The sequence below is a fragment of the Lepidochelys olivacea genome (genome assembly GCF_965140295.1).
Source record: "Lepidochelys olivacea isolate rLepOli2 genome assembly, chromosome: 1".
Taxonomy (NCBI): Eukaryota; Metazoa; Chordata; order Testudines; family Cheloniidae; genus Lepidochelys; species Lepidochelys olivacea.
Window position 1 is genome coordinate 45519434 of NC_140411.1, and position 19494 is coordinate 45538927.

The 19494-nt window shown below is 40.3% G+C and overlaps 1 protein-coding gene across 2 annotated transcripts in view; it reads right to left on the bottom strand.

The window, feature by feature from the left end:
* Window positions 1–19494, bottom strand: part of ATP8A2 (ATPase phospholipid transporting 8A2) — a 690440-nt gene that overhangs the window by 614413 nt on the left and 56533 nt on the right. The window lies entirely within an intron of this gene.

Below are 19494 nucleotides of genomic sequence, written 5' to 3' on the forward strand. Positions count from 1 at the left end.
CAGAAAGTAACTGACCCTCAGGCTGCCTCAGTTCCCCCCTTTCTTTAAAAAAAAAAAGATATCCCCACACCCATCTCTCTGGCAGGAAGATTGTGAGGTTTAATGTTTGCAATGTGCTTTGGAATCCTTAGGTGGGAAGTGATACAAGTGTACAAAATATTTTATATCACATTTTACCATCCAAATAATAACTTTTCATCTATATACTCCCGCCTGAAACACCAGAATCTGAAAGCATTTTCACAAAGATGGGGATTACTATTCCCATTTTACAAATTTCATTCAGTCTGCACTGGGCTGGGGTTTTTGTTTGGTTAGTTGGGGGGGGGGGTGTGTTCCATTTTTCTGATTACAACTGTGTCAGTTCAACCTGGTTCTCCAAAAGGTGTCATAGCCTTGTATAGACCAGCACTCACACAGCTAAACTGTTGGTAGCTAAAATTCACTAAGCTAGACAAGGTCACTGACTTCAATAAGAGCAAGTTCAGCTCTCATAAAAGAGAAAGGTTTCCAAACACACAAAGGTACGGTACAGACAGTCACAATGTCAGCTGCACTATGTAGCTCTATTGGTCAAACCAGCCATTCTAGATAAAAGATAGTGAGAATTTATTTCTTGAGACTCCTTGGCTTCCTGGTGAAGAGTCTGCTCTATTCAACACATGCCAGCTTGAGCATCGTGAGCCTGACCAATGCCCACTTAAGTCAATGGAAAGATGCTTACTGACTTTAATGAATTTTGGTAAGGCCCCATTTATGCCTTGATCCTGCAAAAACTTCACCACAATTTGCTTTAGATATGTGAGTAGTCTGTCTAGTGATATGTTGTTCTGTCAATGGGACTATTCACAAGACATGAAAGTAAGCATGCCCATACATTTTCAGAGGATCACGGCTGAATTGTAAAGATGAGGATTCTGTAAACTGGGCTGATGAATATGAATAGAAGCCGGACCTGCTGCTGGCTGCTTCTGAGGCGCAGCGTGGTGTTGGAGCAAGTAGGCACTAGCCTGCCTTAGCTGGGCAGCACCACCGATGGGACTTTTAACATCCCAATCGGTAGTGCTGACCAGAGCAACCCAGTGCCTTACATGCTGCGACCCAGTACCAGGTCGTGACCCAACTTTGAAAAACGCTGTCTTAGAGAGGTTCTCAAAGGTGTACAGAGCACTTGTACACTCAAATCAGATTCAAAACAAAAATGAACCACCACCCACTTTATGCTCTGAGCTTCATAATCAACATCTATAGCCCTTAGCTTAATTTTACAGTTTTGAAACTTGAAAAAGGTTTTACCATCTTGACCTGTAATTACAGAAACATTTCACACTATAGCGGTATTTCCATATTCTTGTGAATCTGTGTGTATTAACTACAGATAAGACAAAAAAAAATATGTATGGCAAAAATTCATTCATTTGTTCTGTCACACCTCAAACCTGATTTATAGCAAAACTACAGGATGTATAGATGTCTGTGTGTCTTAAGTTGTAACACACACTCATAGCCAACAGCTCCACCCCACCCCACCCACGCAATTATAGCCAACAGCCCAGTGGTTAGGGATGTAGTAGACCCAGATTCAAATTCCTGCTCTGCCTGATTTATAGAAGGGACTTGAATTCAGGTCTCTCACTAGTCAAAGAATGCCCTAACAGGCTATTGGATATTCTGATGCTGGTGGGGAGGTCTCTCAATCTCGCCTGCTGAAGTTCTTCCATTTTGTATAAACAATTTAATTATTTGTTGGAGCAGCAACTTGAATGTGATACTCCCCTATTCAAGAAAAAAGAAAAGGCGTACTTGTGGCACCTTAGAGACTAACAAATTTATTTGAGCATAAGCTTTCGTGAGCTACAGCTCACCGATGAAGTAAGCTGTAGCTCACGAAAGCTTATGCTCAAATAAATTTGTTAGTCTCTAAGGTGCCACAAGTACTCCTTTTCTTTTTGCAAATACAGACTAACACGGCTGCTACTCTGTCCCCTATTCAAGGTGAGTGCCATAACCACTGAGCTATACAGTTATTCTCTGTTATTCTCAGTTATTCCCAATACCTATTTTATACACAGTGGAACAGCTCCAGCAGGAGGGACTGAGAGAGACCAACCCCAGAATACCCAAGTGGTTAGGGCAGTTTCCTGTGACATGAGAAACCTGCTCCAAATCAGACAGAGCAGGGATTTGAATCTGGGTTTACACTTTCCAGGTGAGTGCCCTAGTCCCTGGGTATTCTGACACCCCAAAATTCCCAATCTGCCAGCCTCCGACTGCTGTGTGTGGGAGGTCTAATCTGGTAGGCATGCTCTGAAAACACCTACCAGATCTCCCCAGATCAGGGAAGACAGACACAGGAATGCCTAATTTGACAATGCTGCCAGTTTTGTGAGATCCCTTTGTAATTCTTTGCAGTCAGCTTTGGACCTAACTGCCTTGAGTAATTTTGTATCAGCTACAAACCTAGCCACCTCACTGCTTACCCATTTCTGCAGATCATTTATGAATATGTTGAACAGCACTGGTCCCCATACAAATCCTTGGGGGACCCCACTATTTACCTCTCTTCCACTGTGAAAACTGACCATTTTGTTTCCTATCTTTTAACCAGTTACTGATCCATGAGAGGACCTGCCTGCTTATTTCATGACTGCTTACTTTGCTTAAGGGCCTTTGGTAAGGGACCTTGTCAAAGGCCTTCTGAAAGTCCAAGATCTAGATCCACTGGATCCTCCTCATCCAAGTTTATTGACATCCTCTAGACTGTAAAGGGAAATCATGCCTCAACAAAAGCTGTTGGCACTTTCCCAAACATATCATGTTCATGTATATGTCTGATAACTCTGTTCTTTACTATAGTTTCAAACAATTCGCCTGGTACTGAAGTTAGGCTTACTGGCCTGTAATTGCCAGGATCGCCTCTGAAGCTATTTTTAAAAATCAGCGTTACATTAGCTATCCACCAGTCATCTGGTACAGAGGCTGATTTAAGCAGTAGGTTACATACTACAGTTAGTAGGTCTGCAATTTCATAATTGAGTTCCTTCAGAACTCTTGGGTAAATATCATTTGGTCCTGGTGACTTATTACTATTTAGTTTATCAATTTGTTCCAAAACCTCCTCTATTGATACCTCAGTCTGGGACAGTTGCCCAGTTTTGTCATCTAAAAGAATGGCTCAGGACTGGGAATCTCCCTCACATCCTCTGCAGTGAAAACCAGTGCAAAGAATTCATTTTGCTTCTCAGCAATGGCCTTGACTTCCTTGAGTGCTCCTTTAGCACCTTGATCATCCAGTAGTCCCACTGATTCTTTGGCAGGCTTCCTGCTTCTGATGTACTTACAGCAAAAAATAAAAATAAAAGTCAGTTTTTGTGTCCTTAGCTAGTTGCTCTTCAAATTCTTTCTTGGCCTACCTTACACTTTTACACTTAACCTGCAAGAGTTCATTATCCTTTCTATTTTCCTCACTAGGATTTGACTTACAATGTTGAAAGGATGTCTTTTTGTCTCTAACAGCCTCTTTTATTCTGCTGTCTACCCATGGTGACATTTTTTGGTCTTCTTTGTGTTTTTTTTATTTCAGGTATACATTTAACTTGAGCCTCTGTTGTGCTGTTTTTAAATAGTCTCCAGGCACTTTGTAGGCATTTCACCCTTACGGCTGTTCCATTTAACTTCTGTCTAACTAGCCTCCTCATTTTTTGTGTAGTTGCCTTTTTGAAGTTAAATGCTGCTGTGGTGGATATTTTTTGGCATGCCCTCACCCCACACCCTTACAAGGATGTTTTATTTAATTATATTATGGTTGCTATTACCAACCAGTTCAGTGATATTCACCTCTTGGACCAGGTCCTGTGTGCCACTTAGAACTAAATCAGGAATTGCCTCTCCCCTTGTAGGTTCCACGACTAGCTGCTCTATGAAGCAGACGTTGATGGAGAAGCAGTCTAAGAATTTTATCTCTGCATCCCATCCTAGCATGTGCTAGCACTACCCATACAGATGTTACAGAACACTGGGAATACAGCATGTGAAGTGTGTAGGAAAAAGGCTAATACCTTTTCTTTGCCTAAGGCAAAACTCAGGTTTAAGTCAGGCATAGCAAAAAGGAGCTAACTATACTGGCCTACATTCAACTGTGGGGCCTATCCCCACAAATCACCCCAGACTTGCTCTGTCATAAATATAAAGGGAAGGGTAAACCCCTTTGAAATCCCTCCTGGCCAGGGGAAAGCTCCTCTCACCTGTAAAGGGTTAAGAAGCTAAAGGTAACCTCGCTGGCACCTGACCAAAATGACCAATGAGGAGACAAGATACTTTCAAAAGCTGGGAGGAGGGAGAGAAACAAAGGGTCTGTGTCTGTCTGTAGTCGTCTTGGCCGGGGACAGAACAGGAATGGAGTCTTAGAACTTTTAGTAAGTAATCTAGCTAGGTATGTGTTAGATTATGATTTCTTTAAATGGCTGAGAAAAGAATTGTGCTGAATAGAATAACTATTTCTGTCTGTGTATCTTTTTTGTAACTTAAGGTTTTGCCTAGAGGGGTTCTCTATGTTTTTGAATCTAATTACCCTGTAAGATATCTACCATCCTGATTTTACAGGGGGGATTTCTTTATTTCTATTTACTTCTATTTTTTATTAAAAGTCTTCTTGTAAAACACTGAATGCTTTTTCATTGTTCTCAGATCCAAGGGTTTGGGTCTGTGGTCACCTATGCAAATTGGTGAGGCTTTTTATCCAACATTTCCCAGGAAAGGGGGGGTGCAAGTGTTAGGAGGATTGTTCATTGTTCTTAAGATCCAAGGGTCTGGGTCTGTAGTCACCTAGGCAAATTGGTGAGGCTTTTTACCAAACCTTGTCCAGGAAGTGGGGTGCAAGGTTTTGGGAAGTATTTTGGGGGGAAGGACGCATCCAAACAGCTCTTCCCCAGTAACCAGTATTAGTTTGGTGGTGGTAGCGGCCAGTCCAAGGATAACGGGGGTAATATTTTGTACCTTGGGGAAGTTTTGACCTAAGCTGGTAAAGATAAGCTTAGGAGGTTTTTCATGTCACGGTTCCTCCCCCACTCTGAACTCTAGGGTACAGAAGTAAATAGAAATAAAGAAATCCCCCCTGTAAAATCAGGATGGTAGATATCTTACAGGGTAATTAGATTCAAAAACATAGAGAACCCCTCTAGGCAAAACCTTAAGTTACAAAAAAGATACACAGACAGAAATAGTTATTCTATTCAGCACAATTCTTTTCTCAGCCATTTAAAGAAATCATAATCTAACACATACCTAGCTAGATTACTTACTAAAAGTTCTAAGACTCCATTCCTGTTCTGTCCCCGGCCAAGACGACTACAGACAGACACAGACCCTTTGTTTCTCTCCCTCCTCCCAGCTTTTGAAAGTATCTTGTCTCCTCATTGGTCATTTTGGTCAGGTGCCAGCGAGGTTACCTTTAGCTTCTTAACCCTTTACAGGTGAGAGGAGCTTTCCCCTGGCCAGGAGGGATTTCAAAGGGGTTTACCCTTCCCTTTATATTTATGACATGCTCAAAATCACCTCCCCTTCACCCTTGCCTACAAGACACCTTCTGAGACATTGCTTTCACTTACTCCTCACTAAACCACAAGACCACAGTCATGTATGCCAGTAAACTGACAATCTCCACGGCAAGAGGACGCCCTCCTACACCTCCACGGACACAACTGACAAAATTCAGTGCTGAAATGAGGCACACATGCACCTTTCAACACATCACAGTAACAGATCTGCCAAGCTACTCCAACAAATCCCTTCCGTATTCCATACAGTGAAGGCAGTTGGAGTGCATGCAGATAACTGCTGGAATTAAAATCTGTGGTGCGCAACACATACAACTTTCTCATGTCTACCTATTATACCACTCGTACCAAACCATTTCCAATGATTACTGCAGCTCTAAGGGGCAAAGTCCAGGTGCAGGGGTGGCGTGTACCTTAACATTGTATTTCTTGGTTTTCAGAGATTTAAGCTTAGCCATTCTCGACATTCGGGAATGCCACTGGACACCCCTAGGCAACTCTGTGTTAATCAAATTTTGGGGCATTATAAGCTCTTTGGGGGTAGGGACTGTCTTTTTGTTCTGTTTGTACAGCCCTAGCACAATGGAGTCCTGGTCCACGATTGAGCTGCCTAGGCAATATGAAAATACAAATAAATAATAATAAATTAGACTAAAAGTTCAGCATGTTTTTTCACCTGCAGATTCTGGGCCATTTTTGGACAGAAAAGAAGCTGTACATATCTGACCTGTGGGGAAAAAGTCTTCTGAAAATCCTTATGATTGGGATCCTGTATTTTCAGGCTGTCACACCTGAAATTGTTCATTTCATTTCAAACAGTATCATTTTACTCCCTTTTTCTTTATAAAGATCAGTGCCATAAAGCAGCAGTATATGAAAAATATAGTTAATTAAGTAGATTATTTCCAAGATAGTCACATTTTACAAATACTACAAATTGCTGTAATGAGCCATAGAGCCAGTGTCTCTTAGACCATGGTTTTTAGTATCTACAGAGGTATGAATTTAAGTTCCCAAGCTCATCTTATGAAGGTATTATGGAGGTTTGCTTTGAGGACGAGGACTGATAGGTCAGATGCAGAGTAACTGCTTTGTGAAAAGTGTTTGCCCACAGCTGATAGGGTGTTTTTGTCTTTTATTGTTTTCTCAGAGACATTAGTTTGGCTCATTATGATTTGTAACCTCTAACCCTCCCTTCATCCTATCACTGTTAATTGCCCCCTTCATTTTAAGCGGTTTCTTGCAATATGTGTGAACCTCTTATGCTTAACAATCTCTCCCACCTTGCATTAACTGTGATACCCTGGTTACCCTTTCCAAACCTGATGCAGAGCTCTGTGAAGCTTGAAAATTTGTCCCATCTAACCCACCTTGTGTGTCTCATATCCTGAAACCAGCATGACTACAACAACACTGCAAATTACAAATGGAACAGGACATCCAGTACTGTCTCCAATGATGTGCTAGAGGAGGCTCCTAGGGGTTCCAAAGAGCCTGTTGTTAACTTTTCTACAGAAAATTCAAAGAAAGGTTGGGCTGATTTCCTTGCCTATGATGGAATTTACCCTTGGCTCAAAGGTGCTCTTGAGGAATATTTTTAGGTTTTTGGAATGGAGCAAACTGCATCCAATGGCAGTTATTTTCAGCAAAGTGCCTAGGAAAGTATATTCCACTGGTCCCCTCTAGTTTTTGGTTTTTTGTTTTTTAAAAATACCTCAAACCCATTTCAAATTATATGTGTATAGATTTTTCTGATTTGGTTTCAGGGCAACTAAAACTCCTGAAAGAGAAAAAAAGTGAGAATATTAAGGGCTAGTTGATCCACTCAGGAGGCCAACTGCAGGTAGCTGAAGCCTATTCGACATTGGTGAGGCCTCATCTGGAGTACTGTGTCCAGTTTTGGGCCCCACACTTCAAGAAGGATGTGGATAAATTGGAGAGAGTCCAGCGAAGGGCAACAAAAATGATTAGGGGACTGGAACACATGAGTTTTGAGGAGAGGCTGAGGGAGCTGGGATTGTTTAGCCTGCAGAAGAGAAGAATGAGGGGGGATTTGATAGCTGCTTTCAACTACCTGAAAGGGGGTTCCAAAGAGGATGGCTCTAGACTGTTCTCAATGGTAGCAGATGACAGAACGAGGAGTAATGGTCTCAAGTTGCAGTGGGGGAGGTTTAGATTGGATATTAGGAAAAACTTTTTCACTAAGAGGGTGGTGAAACACTGGAATGCGTTACCTAGGGAGGTGGTAGAATCTCCTTCCTTAGAGGTTTTTAAGGTCAGGCTTGACAAAGCCCTGGCTGGGATGATTTAACTGGGAATTGGTCCTGCTTTGAGCAGGGGGTTGGACTAGATGACCTTCTGGGGTCCCTTCCAACCCTGATATTCTATGATTCTATGATTCTACCTCTGGAAGACTGGAATGCTAACAACCTAATGCATCTCAGCAGAAGCTAATATTGAGGTCCTGGTGAAAGACCCCAACACTGGTATTAATTTTAGTGCAAAAAGGTGTTATTTATTAACTTGAATAGTTGAGATAATCAATACTCAAACAAAATTCATAGTAATGAAATTGTACTCGAAACACATGTATGTATTTGAGGCTGCTTACAACACATACTAATAAATAATGAGAAAAAAGTTGAGAAGCATTTATGGTAAAAATACAGTTCAGTATATGTCAGTGATAAAATAGTCTCTCTTGACGTCATCTTCATTCCCATTCAGAGCACATTCCTCAAACTACAAATGAAAGAAGTAGGGCTGTCAAGCGATTTAAAAAATTTCTCACGATTGTCACGGGTTGGACCCTTGGGATGCCACCTGCTGTGCTGGGATGCCACTGAGTCAGACAATTCTGGCAGCCTGGGCTCCCTTTTACCTGGCCTTGCTGGGCTAGGCTCCCTAGCCTTTTCCAGCCAAGCACACAGGCAGGGCCGCACCCAGTTGCACAGAGAGACAGAGATCTGCTCTGGGAAGGCTCAGTTTAAGGGGCTTGCTACAGCTCCCAGATGACCACCTCCCTTCGGAATATAAACCCAAAGTTATATGAAATTTGCCCCCTCCCTCAACATGAAGAGAGGTGCGCACACTTCTTGCCCCCCCGACCCTGTTAGAAATTACAGAAACTGAGTTTAATAAACAAAACAAATTTTATTAACTATAAAAGGCAGATTTTAAGTGGTAAAAGGGGTAACAAACAGAACAAAGCAGATTAGTAATCAAATGATATCAAACACACAAACTAACTTAATACACTAAAGAAACTGGTTACATGTAAGTTCTCACTCTAAATGTGGTTCCAATAATCTTCTTCACAGGCCAGATACCCTTCCAGCCTGAGTCCGGTTCTTTCCCCCAGTTCTGTCTTAGTTGTTTCCAGCAGTCATCTTGGGTGGGATAGCAGGGGAGAACTCATGACCAGGATTATCTCACTCCCCACCCTTAAATAGGATTTGCATAAAGTGGGAATCCTTTTTTTCCTAGTTTGACCGCCCCCCTCCCCCGCGTCTCCTGGAACACTACAGAATTTAAGATGGGTTCCAGTATCAGGTGACATGGTCACATGCCTCTGTAGAGCCCCTAGAGCCATTCTTCACAGGTTGACCCACACATTCACAGGAAGACTAAGCTCTTTTGCAGTCCATTGTCTCTTGCTGATGGGCCATCAGCACTATCTGGCTTTTTCATTGTTGTACCTGAAGTGTTAGCAGGGGGTGTCACCCAAAGTAACATAGTTGAAATATAGATACATAGTCAATAATCCTAATTTCAGATACACAAATGCTACATGCATACAAATAGGATAATTATATTCAGTAAATTATAACCTTTCCAATGATACCTAATAAGAGTTATCTTGCATAAAACCTATCTTAATTATATCATATCGTACCAAAAGCATATTTTCATAAAGAATATGGAGTGTAATGTCACAGCAAATAATCACACTGTTAAATAATAATAGAAGACCATTTATTTAAATATTTTTGGATGTTTTCTACATTTTCAAATATGTTGATTTCAATTACAATACAGAATACAGTGCTCACTTTATATTTATTTATTATAAATATTTGCACTGTAAAAATAAAAGAAATAGTATTTTTCAATTCACCTCATACAAGTACTGTAGTTCAATCTCTTTATCATGAAAGTTGAACTTTAAAATGTAGAATTATGTAAAAAAACCCCTGCATTCAAAAATAAAACAATGTAAAATTGTAGCGCCTGCAAGTCCACTCAGTCCTACTTCTTGTTCAGCCAATCGCTCAAACAAACAAGTTTGTTTACATTTCCAAACAATAATGCTGCCTGCTTCTTCTTCACAATGTCACCAGAAAGTGAGAACAGGCGTTCACATGGCACTGTTGTAGCCCGCATCGCAAGATATTTACATGCCAGATGCGCTAAAGATTCATATGTCCTTTCATGTTTCAACTACTATTCCAGGGAACATGTGTCCATGCTGATGATGGGTTCTTCTCAATAACAATCCAAAGCAGAGCAGACAGACACATGTTCATTTTCATCATTTGAGTCAGATGCCACCAGCAGAAGGCTGACATTCTTTTTTGGTGGTTCAGGTTCTGTAGTTTCCGCAACAGAGTGTTGCTCTTTTAAGACTTCTGAAAGCATACTCCACACCTCGTCCCTCTCAGATTTTGGAAGGCACTTCAGATTCTTAAACCTTCGGTCCAGTGCTGTAGCTATCTTTAGAAATCTCACATTGGTACCTTCTTTGCATTTTGTCAAATCTGCAGTGAAAGTGTTCTTAAAATGAAAAATGTATGCTGGGTCATCATCCGAAACTATTATAACATGAAATATGCGGGTAAAACAGAGCAGGGGACATACAATTCTCCCGCAAGGAGTTCAGTCACAAAATTTAATTAACGCATTTTTTTTTAACGAGCATCATCAGCATGGAATCATGTCCTCTGGAATAGTGGCCAAAGCATGAAGGGGCATATGAATGTTTAGCATATCTGGCACGTAAATACCTTGCAATGCTGGCTACAAAAGTGCCATGCAAATGCCTGTCCTCACTTTCTGGTGACATTGTAAACAAGAAGCAGGCAGCATTATCTCCTATAAATGTAAACAAACTTCTCTGTCTTAGTGATTGGCTGAACAAGAAGTAGGACCAAGTGGACTTGTAGGCTCTGAAGTTTTACATTGTTTTGTTTTTGAGTGCAGTTATGGAACACAAAAATCTACATTTGTAAGTTGCACTTTCACAACAAAAAGATTGCACTACAGTACTTGTATGAGGTGATTTGAAAAAATACTATTTCTTTTATTATTTTTACAGTGCAAATATTTGAAATAAAAATAATATGCACTTTAATTTTAATTACAACACCGAATATTATATATATGAAAATGTAGAAAAACATCATAGAATCATATAAGGTTAGGTTTGGAAGAGACCTCAGGAGGTCATCTAGTCCAACCCCCTGCTCAAAGCAGGACCAACCCCAACTAAATCATCCCAGCCAGGGCTTTGTCAAGCTGGGCCTTAAAAACCTCTAAGGATGGAGATTCCACCACCTCCCTAGGTAACCCATTCCAGTGCTTCACCACCCTCCTAGTGAAATAGTTTTTCCTAATATCCAACCTATACCTCCCCCACTGCAACTTGAGACCATTGCTCCTTGTTCTGTCATCTGCCACCAATGAGAACAGCCTAGATCCATCCTCTTTGGAACCCCCTTCAGATAGTTGAAGGCTGCTATCAAATGCCCCCTCTCTCTTCTCTTCTGCAGACTAAACAAGCCCAGTTCCCTCAACCTCTCCTCATAAGTCATGTGCCCCAGCCCCCTAATCATTTTTCGTTGTCCTCCGCTGGACTCTCTCCAATTTCATCCACATCCTTTCTGTAGTGGGGGGCCCAAAACTGGATGCAATACTCCAGGTGTGGCCTCACCAGTGCCAAATAGAGAAAAATAATCACTTCCCTCGATCTGCTGGCAATGCTCCAACTAATGCAGCCTGATATGCCGTTAGCCTTCTTGGCAACAAGGGCACATTGTTGACTCACATCCAGCTTCTCATCCACTGTAATCCCCAAGTCCTTTTCTGCAGAACTGCTGCCTAGCCACTCGGTCCCCAGTCTGTAGCAGTGCATGGGATTCTTCTGTCCTAAGTGCAAGACTCTGCACTTGTCCTTGTTGAACCTCATCAGATTTCTTTTGGCCCAATCCTCCAATTTCTCTAGGTCACTCTGGACCCTATCTCTACCCTCCAGTGTATCTACTTCTCCTCACAGCTTAGTGTCATCCACAAACTTGCTGAGGGTACTATCCCTCCCATTATCCATATCATTAATGAAGATGTTGAACAAAACTGGCCCAAGGACTGACCCCTGGGGCACTCCGCTTGATACCAGCTGCCAACTAGACATTGAGACGTTGATTACTACCCGTTGAGCCCAACGATCTAGCCAGCTTTCTATCCACCTTATATTTAATCCAAAATATTTAATAAATTTTAATTGGTATTCTATTGTTAAACAGTGTGATTAAAACTGCGATTAATCAGGATTATTTTTTTTAATTGTGATTAATATTTTTCGTTATTCACATGAGTTAACTGCAATTAATCAACAGCCCTAGAAAGAGGTAAGTGTCCCCAAATCCAGTTCCACTAGGTTGCAGCATATACAGCACTTCTTGTGCTCTGTTGCACAGGCTGCTAATGTCCCATTTTTAGTTTTATTACTTTATAAATCCAACACATCCCAAAAATAGAGCTTATATTTTTTTAAATATTTCACTCATTTAACTGCATAATTCTCCCTCACCTATTTTTCACGAGTCTTCACTGTGAGGAGAGGTACTTCATAATTTAAGTAAAAAAATATTTGGTAGAGAGAAGAGTAACTACTGTCTGGTTTACAGCTCAGGCTGAATCAGAGTACTATTAGCACTGTTTTTAAAAAGTCCAAAGCAACAAAACATACCAACCAAATTAGCACTATGTCCACCAAAGAAGTCACACCAGTGCCTCTGTAGGATGCCCCAATTGTTGTTACTAATATCATTTCAAGTAAGGTTCAAAAATATTTTTTTCTGTCAGCAGGAAACTGACATAAGAGAGGACAATCTTCTAAGATCGTATTAATATAAACGGAAAACATAGAAGTTAGAATCATAGAATATCAGGGTTGGAAGGGACCTCAGGAGGTCATCTAGTCCAACCCCCTGCTCAAAGCAGGACCAATCCCCAATGAAATCATCCCAGCCAGGGCTTTGTCAAGCCTGACCTTAAAAACTTCTAAGGAAGGAGATTCTAGAAGATTCTTAGAAGAAAAACTTCTAAGGAAGGGAGGTGGTAGAATCTCCTTCCTTAGAAGTTCAAGTCCCACTTCCCCATAAACTGATTTAAAATAACACTGTGCTAGTGCAACTGTGAAGATACCAAAACAGCACAGTTATAAATGAAAGCTCAAAGCTGCCATTTCTCTAGTCAGCAGACATGCACTCTCAGACGCCGACAAAATAAGCGAACTTAAGAAAAGTTAAATTATTCATATAAATGTGCTCACTTCTTTGGACAGAATTACAATATTACCGGATGAAGGAAACGTAATGTAGTTGGGGGTAAATTAGATGAAGATTTTCATGAAATCTTTGTTTACAAGTTAATCCAAATTGGTTTGGTTATGTTCCCTATTACATGGGATGCAAAATGCCAGAAAGGCAACACAGACAACAATGATTGGGGTCAATATTTCAAATTATGGCTAGGTGTCCATCAGGCTGCCACCTAGATATGTGATCAGCCTAAAATTATTAACCATTTCATTCCTGATCTAGAAGAGATGAGTACCATGGTAAATGAACTCAAAATCAGCGGAGGGTCCAGCCACATTGAGTCAGTTGCTGGAGCAAGGCCTAAAATAGACATCATTTTCAACACAAGGTAAGTCCAGAGAAACATTACAGAAGGACTTAAAATGGAAAGTTGCCAAATAAGATTTAACCTGGATGGTAACATATCTGAGGAAAAATAAGCAAAACCACAGATTTAATTAGAGAAAGTAATGCTAACAGAGGTCTAGTGGTGGTAGTATAAGAGATATAACGCAATATAGTGGCAGAAATACCAGTGCAATTTTGGGCTGTATACACCATCTTATGCCTTCATGAAACATGGAAGTTTTAGCTTTTCTCTACATGGCTCCAATGATACAATTAGAATAGTCTTTAACTCTAAACAACTCCCCAGAAAAAAGATGTAGACAATTCAAATTACTGGGGATTCAAAGAGCAAACAAAATTATTAAGCAGTTTCAGGGATTCATTAGAATAACTAAAGAAATAGCTTAACCAAAAAATGATTCATGAGGAACGTGCTTATGACAACTATTGACATGTACTTAAGTTTGAAAGATTGTAGATTTTCTGAGGCAGGGGTTTATCTACCTAGGGCTAATGGGGAATTCCGATCCTCTGTCAGTTCATGCCTCTGGGCAGAGTTCCTCTGGGCGGCATCCACTGACTCCTTTGACACCTTTGAGGAGCAGTGGGCGCTGTCCGAGGTTCTCTGCTCGGTGTGCCCGTCAGGTTCCCTTCGTCTGACCCTTTGACCGCACTCCTGTCCCTGTTGTTCATTAGTTGTCCCCCGTAATTATTTGGTTTCCCAGGTCCTGTGGACCCCCCCCCTTAGGCTGGGGGGAGATCCTTTAGCACTTCCTGGATCCCAATAAGGCTAATGGGGAATTAATTAAAAAAATTAGGCTAAATATTAGGAAAAAATGTGTAAATGATGAAATCAAATAGGTTTGGAACAGTCTCCTAAAGGAGGGGGCAGAAGTTCTATCACTTGAGGCATTTAAAACTAGACTGGAGAAAAAGAGTATAAGATATGCTGCAGCAAGTAGTCCTGCACTGGTTTGTGGGGAATGGACGAATGAGCTAAGATTGCTATTTTCCATCCCAGGCAAATTCTCCCCTTCTAGTGTCCCATCACTGGCCGTTGGGGATATTTGCTGCTAGCAGCCAAAGACTGGCTACATGCAACCATAGGCAGTCCCATCATACCACCCCCTCCATAAACTTATCAAGCTCAGACTTGAGGTCAGTTATGTCCCCCTCTCTCCCCGCTCCCTTGTATTTATCCCTTTGAGGTATTTATAGACAGCAATCATGTCTCCCCTCAGCTTTCTTTTGCTTAGGCTAAACAAGCCAAGCTCTTTGAGTCTTCTCTTATAAGGTAGGTTTTCCATTCCTCTGATCATCCTAGTAGTCCTTCTCTGCACCTATTCCAGTTTGAATTCATCCTTCTTAAACGTGGGAGACCAGAACTGCACACAGTATTCCAGATGAGATCTCATCAGCTCTCATATAATGGTACTAACACTTCCCTATCTCTACTGGAAATATCTCACCTGATATATCCTAGGACTGCATTTGCCTTTTTCACAGTCACATCACATGTGAGCCCAAGTCAGCTGACACGGCATGTAACACAAGTTACAGTAAGAAAATACCCAAATTCAGCATCACTGATTTCTCCTCCAATATGAAACCAACCTGCAAGGCCCTGAAATCTACTGCCACTTAGCAGAGGGGTGACAGAATTTAGAAACTAGTTACTTTACGAGAATATATCAGAAACAGAAGAGATCCACAAAAAGTAAACAAAAGCATTTTTGTAACAGACGGTATTCAGAGTTGACCTGAATACCTGACTAACAGCCAGAATCTTCCCCTTTATGTTCCATCCCCAGTGTTTTGAAACACCTCCTGTGTTTCAGCAATGTTTAGAAACTGCACTAATCAACTAGAAAGAATCAATTCAGCGATGATCAACACAGATTACAGTCACAGGTGCCATATAAGAACCTAGGTAGCTAGAGTGGCTGGATTTATAGTGCAGTTACATTCTGAACAGTAACATTTTTGGGGGTCCATGTTTAATCTTCCTTACTGATTGTTACAACCTGGCCCAGTCCCTCTCTAGAGGGTCACCAGTCTGTTGTATATAATTGAAACACTGGGTCATACATGCTTTCAAGTCAACTGGATTTGTGTCTAGTCACTGTTTCTAACTTTGGATTTCTAGGGAACACCCCCAAATTCAGATTTCTTGTCAGAGCCCTTCCTTGGGTCTTGGGACTCTGCAGTTCAGCTGCCCTAGTCCCCAAAAGCAGCACCTCAGACCTCCCGAGCCCCCTATTTGCTACCAATGGTCCTTCAGAGTTTCACCTAGCTGTGGACACACTGGCTTCTAGCTTAACCCCTTCGGAGGCAACATGGTGGAACACAGGTTTAGTATGGAATTTCTTAACTACAGTCACTTTACTCTTAAAAAGCTACAGAACGGTATAAATCTTTGCAAAATAAAAGCCCTGGAATGTACCCTTCCCTAGTCTGATCTCACCCCTTCTAGGAGTCTGAGGTTTGTCAGCATTACAGGCTAGGAAGAGTCTCTCCTCCAGGCTCTCTCTCCAGCCTGTCCTTCTTACAAGAGGCCACGTGCGTTCGCCCTTGCTCAGAAAAGCGCCCTCTTAAATACAGTTTGTCTCTTTTTGCCACATCTCTTGGCTGAAATGCTGCAGATCGACCAGCCACCTGTGTAGAAAAAACATTGTTCCTTGGGGTTGGGCCAGCAGTTGAGAAAATCAAAGGTGATGGCTCCATATTGTTCTGTGATGGCTTCTCAGTGTTAGTCCTTCAAGAAGTCTTTCCTAGGCAGGGGAGCTCTCTGGACTACATCACAATAGGCTCGCTTTGGGAAAGGTTATATATAATACAATATATATAATACAATTGATATATCATACAAAATGGTGGTCCTAATATAAAATACAGTTCACAATTTCATATACATATATCCCACACTGTCACAGACTCTATATCCAGTTTGCTCCGTTTACATCAGAAGACTATTTTTCCAACTGTTCAACATGCAAATTCAACCTGGGATCTGGAAATCAAGCTATGTTCTTTCAAAATCCTATATCATCATTAGTAACAAAGATTCCTCAATCAAAACCTGGCAATTTTGTTGACGAGGCACAAGGAATAGAATCCAGCTTTTTCCTCCATAGCTGTATTGGCTCTCCATTGCTAACAGCAGTAAAAACTTCCCTGTGTCAGTAAAGTGAACAGCTATGGCTCAAAGATACACAGAGAGCCAATCTGGTGAATAAAGTGTTGCCATTTTTACAGTCCCTTTTCTGGCTATATCACACTTTAAAAGAAAAAAAAAAGAGGTCATATCCTTGTTACTCCCATATACCTCATGATATATCATGTCATGTCACACAACTCAGTTTAGGGCCTGAACCTGCTCCCATTCAAGTCAACAATAAAACTCCCATTGACATCAACAATGCTATGGCCCTAAGTGCACTCTGATTTAGAACTGCAATTCTATTATTTTGCAGATTCCATGAAACTGTGGTGCTATCATGTGACACATCAGGCTACCTAGACTTAAAGGAAACATAAAAAGGGGAAAAAAATGAATTTGTGCCCCTTTATGTTTCTTTATAATATGTTTTTTACTTTGCTTTTTATATTAGAAATATCATGAATGTCAAATCTCATCTTCCCTGGTTTTGTTAGAGGACTTCTTGGAGGTCTCAGCTGTGGATTGTGTTCTTTCTCAATCCAAAACTGAAAAAGTGTTGTGGGGGAGAAGAATCTTTAATAAAGCCGTATTATCGCCCAAGTGTTTATAGGCATTTGAGTTCAACAGACATTGACCAAAAAAAAAAAAAAAATCACAGACAAAAACAAGTCTTAAACAATCTGAGAAAATACTTATTGTGGAAGAGAATCTGATCCATAGAGCCTAACTGTGCAAATTGTGTAGCACCTTCTGAGAGTTCTGTGTGCCCTCATTTCCCACTTAGTAAATGCTTTAATGGCCTATGATTGTAGGATGTCCTATAAGACCCAATCAAAAACTTTGCCTTGAAATACTTTCTTTGAATACCACACAAACACATAAAAGGCACATTGGAAGGAGACCAGGTAGGGTGGCTTTCAGGATATATAGGACATTGTTTCTGAAGAGACCATAAAAGTGCACTGGGCTACGACACTGATTTATATTTCTCTCCATAGTCTAGCTCAAATGCATCTTACAGAACTGCTATTATTGTATGTCTCCACCTAACCTCAAACTGCTTGAAGTTCCTACAGTATTTACAATTCTTTGGAGTGAGTGCTTTTCTTGACTTTGCTTCTCACCTAACTCATTCCTAGTTTCCATCCACACACTGGATTCCTTTGTCTAAAATACATGTTATCCAAAGTCTTTGAAAATATTTTAAATCAGTTTTGCTTACTACTCAGTTCATGTATTTTTAATTACTTTGGCCTGCCAATTTTAGGCTTGAGACATAAGTCATGTTGCGTAAAGATTAGAATAAAGTTGCATACAGAAAATGTTCAATATTTCTCTGAAATTCAAATTTAACAAAAGATATACTCTGATCCTTCATATCTTCATACGCATACATAGAGCACTATGATGACTAAACACATGACAGATGAAGACTGTATTGCTGAAGCAAAATAAAAAGCAAGCTGTGTACCCCTCATACCTGAGCCTCATCCTGGATGGTAGTGGCTTTTGTCCATAGGAGATCATTCTGCTCTAAATTTTACGCTCTAGAGACATCCTCCCATTCACAGTATACTCACCACTGTGCGCGTGTGCGCATTCACACAGATCCTAAACCCCGCGCACACAGCAAAACACTGCGCGCACAAAAATTTGCACAGAAGCACAACAATTCGGAAAGAAGAAATTTTTTGCGCACATGGCCTGTCAAAAATCTGCACAGAAGAAATTTTTTGTGCGCACAGCCTGTCAAAAATTAGAGGGAACATTGATACTCACCGATTTATAACAGCAACTGTATACTTTTCAAACTCCATGCTTTAAAGCCTTTCTTCCTTCCCTTTTACAAGTTGTAGTTTCAGAGTGTTATTAGATTGATCAAAAACATGTAAATAAATTAGGGCTGTCAAACTATTTTAAAAAATCTCAATTAATTGCGAGATTAAAAAAATAGTCACGATTAATCACAGTTTTAATTGCACTGTTAACCAATAATAGAATACCAATGTAAATTTATTGTAAATATTTTTGGATGTTTTTCTACATTTTCAAATATGTTGATTTCAATTACAACACAGAATACAAAATGTACAGTGCTCACTATATATTATTATTTTTATTAAAATATTTGCACTGTAAAAAAGATAAATACATATTTTTCAATTCACCTCATACAAGTAAGTACTGTAGTGCAATCTCTTTAGCATAAAAGTGCAACTTACACATGTAGAATTTTGTTTTCACATAACTGCACTCAAAAACAAAACAATGTAAAAATTGAGCCTGCAAGTCTATTTCTTGTTCAACCAGTCACTAAGACAAACTAGTTTGTTCACATTTATGGGAGATGCTGCTGCCCACTTCTTATTTACAATATTATCTGAAAGTCAGAACAAGCATTCACATGGCACTGTTGTAGCTGGCGTTGCAAGGTATTTACGTTCCAGATATGCTAAAGATTATTATGCCCCTTCATGCTTCGACTTGTAGATTGCACTTTCACAAAAATAATAATATAAAGTGAGCCCGGTACACTTCGTATTCTGTGTTGTAACTGAAATTAATATATTTGAAAATGTAGAAAAATATCCACAATATTTACAATAAATTTAAATTGGTATTCTATTATTGGTTAACAGTGGATTAAAACTGTGATTAATCATGACTATTTTTTTAATCTAGTTAATTTGTTTTGTGTTAATTGCTTGAGTTAACTGCAATTAATTGACAGCCCTAAAATGAATCCATACCTCTTATGTCATCTTATATCCATACTTCAAATCACTAAAAGCCAGGATTCTGAAGCCCTTATTCATAAAGAGTATTTCCTTACTCTTTGAGTAGTTCCACTGAT